At 32.8% G+C, this 5,369-nt stretch overlaps 1 long non-coding RNA gene across 1 annotated transcript; it reads right to left on the bottom strand.

The window, feature by feature from the left end:
* Positions 1 to 512: 512 nt before the first annotated feature.
* LOC113298606 lies at positions 513 to 2,505 on the bottom strand. The gene is made up of 3 exons (XR_003334295.1): positions 2,120 to 2,505; positions 1,803 to 1,840; positions 513 to 1,024 (listed from the first exon to the last, which is right to left on the bottom strand). It is a non-coding gene; the product is annotated as an uncharacterized LOC113298606 (long non-coding RNA).
* Between the last annotated feature and the right edge of the window lie 2,864 nt (positions 2,506 to 5,369).

Genomic DNA, 5,369 nt, shown 5'->3' with positions numbered 1-5,369 from the left:
GTTTAGTCCATTTGTTAGAAGATGAATCACCGATATATTTTTCCACACATCATTTAAGGGGTTATTGCATTTCAGCAAGAGATTATCCAATAGAAAAATGGATTAATGAATCCAAAATCATTTCTAAGAAAAATTATCTCTGTTAAACAAAGAAAACAGATTTGTGACTAATTCATTCATTAGAGGAAGCATCCAACAAATCAACAAAGAAAAAATTCCAGGTAAAAGTTTACATATGGTCTGGATTTAGCAAGCAAAAAGACGAATTCATAAAAATGGTGCCGGTGTCCATGGTTTAAAAAGGCGTTTCTGGGACGCGTTTTTGGACGCTTTTTTTGCACTTCATGTCCCGGGCGCTTCTAGAGTGTCGCTTTATGAATTGACTTGTATTAGAAAGTAAAAAGCTGGCCTTTAAATCCCAGTAGGGCCTGTCTCACGTTTTCTAACTAAATAATAATAAACCTAATTGATGGGACATAATGATCATGATAAGATGACTCTCTACATGATGATATGAATGATGTAGACATTCCTAGCTAGTATATTAAAATAGCTCTTGGGTAGAATAGGCAGTATCAGTATGTCATATGCTTAGTTAGTTTAATTGTTTCTTTATTATGTCTGAACTACTTTGTAGTTTTCTTTTATTTGGTTGACAGCTTCTAGTTTATATATTTTAAAAAGTTGGCTTTCGCTCTACGTTTTCGCAGCACTTTACGCTTCAGTATGAGAGCGCTTCACCCCACGCTTTCGCTTTTTAAAACCTTGCCGCTGTCTTTCTTGACTATTAGATGATTGTAATCTTGTCAAATTGAACCTCTTGTAACGCGCTAACGAATCCATAGCTGATGCTTCACCCATAAAAGATTAAGCTGCCACTGGTAAATCAACCGACCAGACCTTCTGTTTCCTCCCAGGTCAGGACATACTCATTTTCCTATCCATTTTTGCCACAATAGTACTAACAGACTCCACTTGAACATGCCTAATCCCATTTTTTCCCCATCGCTTTAAGATACACCCACTGTAAAGACACCAATAAGATGCAACAATCACTTAACCCTCTATGAGTAACAAAATAAAAGACATACATACTCTAACAAAGTTAGGAAGCAAATAACATGTTCCAAATACACGAAAATTCATATAAGACATATTTGAATCGTATTAACTCAACCATGAAATTCATTGTACTAATTAAAACTAAAGTGGTTACTATCTTATATTCTTTACATTCATAAGCATAGCATCTAGACAATCAAGTCCCTGTCATATGACCTATTTTTTATTACATTATTATAGGATTGTATCATGTTTTGCTTAAGTGCTATAATATGAAGGTACATCGTAAGCATGAAGATGCACAAAGATTGGCTGGAGTGGAAAGAGCTTATATAAGGTAAATAGTAATCCTACGCATTGATAGATATTAAAGTAAACAAAATTGATATAAATTTGGGAGAATACCATTTCTCAATTTTCTCATACTGTAATAAGGACATCATGGCTAGAATTTTAACAATAAAAAGTGTTATTACCTAGAATGGCTGCTCTAGGAAACCTGCAACAAATCGTAGTTTCCTATATTTGAAAGAGAGAAATCTAAACAGAAATAGATAATCTGAAGTCCTGTCGAATATTATCGAATATGTTAAATACACTATTGGTAATTTGATTTCCTGCCATAGTATGATTTCCAATACCAACAGGCATATGCATTAGTCTGCTTAAAGAAAAGGAAGATTTGAATCAAATAATTAAGTGAAAGGAAATCATCCTAAAGTAATCAAATTACATCTTACCATTTGAGCATTATCCGCCGCTTGCAAAATCCACAACCCTTTAAAATGTAACGAAAAAGAAGAAGAAAAAATGCTAATCAAGATGAGTCTACAGAGGAAACCAATGATACAAATGCAAATCCAAGAAAAGTATCGCATAATTATTTGGGTGTAAGAATCTACTCAGGCAGAGTACAAAATAGCTAAAGTACTTAATAAGTGGCTCAATCTGAACCATATCTCTATGTTTTCCTGTTGGTTTCTAAATCAACTTCATAGACAAATTCGACCATGAAATTCAATTAAAAAAATCAATTCATTCTTCGCAGAATTCTTACCACCTGCTACTTGTCTTCTTTTTCATCTTGAACTTATCTGAACTTTCAATGGCCATAAATCGACGACAGCAACAGCAGATCTTCTATCAGTTGAAATCTCCATCAAAACCACCACAAAATCGTGACCCACCTTAGTTTTTTCCCATATTAAACATCAATCACCATTTTCCATCTAAGGAAATCAATGGCGTGAAGCTGTTTATCCCTGCTTTTCGGAACTTGTGTTTGAGACTAATCCACCCCCACTCAATTTCTTAGAACTGTGGTATTGACGTCTTTGTTACATTGAATATCGGCGAACAGTGGCAGAAGAGTAACGCCTTTTACATTGATTTGCAAAATTATGAGGCGGACGTTTCAAGGAGAAGAGAAAATTGATCTCGGTCTTTTTTATCTCCCCAAAGTGCATATGACCGTTCATTTTGAGTACGAATAATTTGTAGTATCATTTTTCTTTGGCATAATGATTCGATATGGACCGTCTTTTATGAGTCCAGATGTGAATCGGAGTCGGGATAATAACACATTGTTTGATCAATCTTGGCCGTTCTTTATATGTCTGAAATGTAAATGACCGTCCATTTGGAAAAACACCATTGTCCCTTATAATATAGATTTTTCTTGTATGCACAAGCTAACTACTCCCTCTTTTCTTTTTTATCTGTCTTGTATACTATTTTGGTCTGTTTTTTTTTTTCATCTGTCCGCTCTGTTTATAGACATATTGTTCTATTAAACTATCAAATATACCGTTACTTTTCATAAAATCTTTTTTAATATAAACTCAATCCAAAATCTTAAATAGTGTCACCGTATATAAGGAAAAAAAAATTCTATATCTCATATTAATCGTCATTCCCTTTTTAAATAAAAATATTTATGGACATCTATAAAATTCCTAATAAAGCTTCGACCTATTCATATGGATTCCATAATATAACCAAAATACAGTAAAAACTCCATATATTAATGGTCTTGGGACTTCACCAAATTATTAATATATGAAGTTTATTAATATAAGGAGGTATACCAATTTTTTTTATTTTTTTTTGCTAATTAAAAATATGTAAATGATATTGGATAATGTGTATACATATTTTATTTGCAGTCCCAATACACAAATACATATATCTATGTATGAACTTATAAGACCTTTAAGAATTTTTCGATACTTTTCTAGCCAATTCAATGTATGTAAAAGATATTTTGAAACGAATTGAAGAGCATGTTTTGGGAACATCAAAGATATCCGTTCTTAATGAAATTGTAAATGAAGTTGTTTTAACCGAACAATAAATTATCGATATAATTAGATAAGAAGTTGAGGGAAATAATCTTGATGATGATAATACATAGATACTAAAAGCTTCACGCCAAAAAGATTTAAACATGTTCAAAAAGTTGGAAATGTTTTGGATTCAACAAGAAGGTGTCAATAGTAATGAGATCTTACACATCCTCAAATTAAAAGATGCGACGACAATTCAACAAGTTACATTCTTGTCTAAAACAACTATAGATGAGTATTATATTTTACCTTATATTTTGATGTAACAAGATCTATAAGTTTCCAATATAGTGTTAATTATATCAATATATGGAGGTAAATTCCCTATAGCGGTTCTAATTTTTTTTATTAATGGTGGGTTTGGATGTAAAATTTTAAACGTGGGATTTATGGGTCCAGGGGAATCATGTTTCCCATAGGAATCACTTTTCCAGCAAATCCCTCATATGGAGTCTGATCCCTCCCCCCTAAAATTTGCTGGGAAACTTTTCAAGGGATTTATGGACCCACTTTTTTTAACTCTAAATTCCATATATACACAATTTTAAGATTCTAAGATAATGTCAAATAGTATATGGACTTTAAAACAAAATAATTCTATAAATCATAGGAATTTTAGCTGAGTTACCAAACAATGAGGGATACACATGAATCCCAGGATTGTTAATCCCATGGGATTATAAATCCTCAAAATTGTGAATTCTGCAAACAAACCCACCATAATATTAAAATATGGAGGTTATTACTATTTATAACTGGCCCATGTTGGGATTATGATTTTTTATTAATATATAGAGTTTATTAATGTATGGAGTATCAATATATGGAGTTTTTACTGTATCTTGGTTTTTATTTTCTTAAAATATTCCCTAAAATAATAATATTACTCAATTTATATTTTTAATATGTTAATTTTAATTTTAGTAATAATATAACATCAAATAGGGTTAGTCAAGGGTTAGTCATGACATTTCATATAATTCCATTAATATTTTGACTTTGTCAATTAGGACAGTTAATGAAAGACGGAAGGAGTAGTAAGTTACTAGGTGATTCAATAAGGATTTTCTTTTTCTTTTTCTTTTTCTGATAAGGTGGGAAATTTGAGGATACCCCAAGGGATATCTTTTATTGCAGTCGCATGGTTTTTCAATACCGACTGTAATAATCAGCATTGAAAAAACATGCTAATTACAATAAAAAGCATCCCCCAAATTGTGGTGGTAACCTATAATGTAGATTTAAAAATAAGTTACATTAACTGTTATCGCAAGGAAATAGCACAAACAAAAAAATATAAAGGATGGAGACCACCAAGATCCCTAGTATGATCTGGTGTTGGACATACATGTGTTGCTTCGATGAAACCTTTGAAAAGAAAAACTTGTAGTGATAAAACCTTGACGAAGGAAAAATAAAGCAAAATAAATCTGAAAGTGAAACTGATAATCAAAAACTTCTCTCAATAATCTAAACAAAAGTGAACCTTCGTAAACTAAAAATTTTCGATTCTCCTCCGGAACCCAATAAGAAGTATTTTAACACTGGCAGTGTGTAAGAGTCCGTAAACAAGTAGTGGAAAATGAGCGCCTCATCTCGCGATAAATTTATCAAATGAGTTCATGTCCCTTCTGATCATCTCATGAGTGGTAGAAGTGGCACGACAATGTATCCAGGAATGGGGGTCCTGCTACTGATTGGAGATGATGGGTGCATTGCCACAATCGAGAATTAATTTGGTGAGGGTTGAGGTTGCATCTTCAAAAGATCGCAAGCATTGGGATCACCGACCCTTGTGCTTAATCTACTTAAAGAAGATCCAGACTAACATATCCCGCGACGGAGGGAGGGGGTGGCTAGGGTATGCTATAGCCCACCCCAAAACTCACCAAAACTTATTTTGACTCTTCAAAACGACCACAAATTATATTGTAGCCCCACTTTAATAGGTGAATAGCCATG

The sequence above is a fragment of the Papaver somniferum genome, chromosome 7, assembly GCF_003573695.1.
Source record: "Papaver somniferum cultivar HN1 chromosome 7, ASM357369v1, whole genome shotgun sequence".
Lineage (NCBI taxonomy): Eukaryota > Viridiplantae > Streptophyta > Magnoliopsida > Ranunculales > Papaveraceae > Papaver > Papaver somniferum.
Note: the sequence above shows the minus strand (reverse complement) of the source record. Positions and strands in the feature narration are given on the sequence as shown.